The sequence below is a fragment of the Condylura cristata genome, unplaced genomic scaffold (assembly GCF_000260355.1).
Source record: "Condylura cristata isolate star-nosed mole 26May11 unplaced genomic scaffold, ConCri1.0 scaffold00042, whole genome shotgun sequence".
Taxonomy (NCBI): domain Eukaryota; kingdom Metazoa; phylum Chordata; class Mammalia; order Eulipotyphla; family Talpidae; genus Condylura; species Condylura cristata.
In genome coordinates, this window is record NW_004567143.1 from 4,717,736 (window position 1) to 4,718,697 (window position 962).

Here is a 962-nt window from a genome sequence, read left to right on the forward strand (position 1 = left end):
CCCCCCGCCGGAGGCCCCGGGCGGCTCCGGACGTCCCCTAGATGCCCACCCCCCCACAACGGCTGAGTCGCCCTTTCCAGACCGAGACTGGGGGCGTGAAAGCGCCTCACTGGGAGCCAGGGCTGGGCACAGTCTCAGGCGCAGGGGCAGGCCCGGGCCCTGGGGTCACCCAAACACGGCGCCTGGGGCGGGGGCGTGGCCAGCCCGAATGTCCCTCGGGGAGTCCGGTGCCCACCTCAGAACAGCGGCGGCTCCGGGCCGTGCAGCCCTCGCTCCGGCCCAGCTCGGCGTCTGAAAGCTCCAGGACTTGGGGCTCCCTGGGGCCCCCGACTTGCTCTGCAGCCGGCTGCAGAGTGTGAAGCGGACACGCGAGGCCTGGGCAGGGCGGGAGGGCCTGGCCTCCCGGCCACCGTTCTCTGACTGGGGGCCAGGCCACAGCCTTCCCGGCGGCCTCCTGCCACCCCCAGATTGCACACCCGCCGCCCGCCAAGCAAGGGCTGCTGCAGGACGAGGTGGCCACTGCCCCAGGGAGCTGCAGGCCACGCCGACGCCGCTCAGGGCCAGGCTGCTCTGCCCCGGGGCCACGTCCAACAGGCAGGTCCCTGCCGGCCTGGACGGGCACAGAGAAGCCTGTGTCCAGCTCCCCCTGGGGGCTGGGCTCCCCCGAGCCCCCCACTAACACCCACGGCCGTTCCGCGCCCCCTTTCTCCCTCTCCCCAGTCCATTCCCAATCCCTGTCCGGGCCCGGGAACCTCCCTGTGGAGAAAAAGCCGGGGGCCCTCCCTGCCCCACTAGCTGAACAAGCTGGGGAGGCCCCGGCGGGGGGGGGGCCCCAACACACAGCACTGCCCAGGCTTCCAGCAGCCAGCTCATTTCTGATGATTCTCCAGATATTCACATTCTGAGTATCGCTTCACAGCCCAGAAGTCTCTCAAACAAAGTTACGACACTCCTGTAAACAC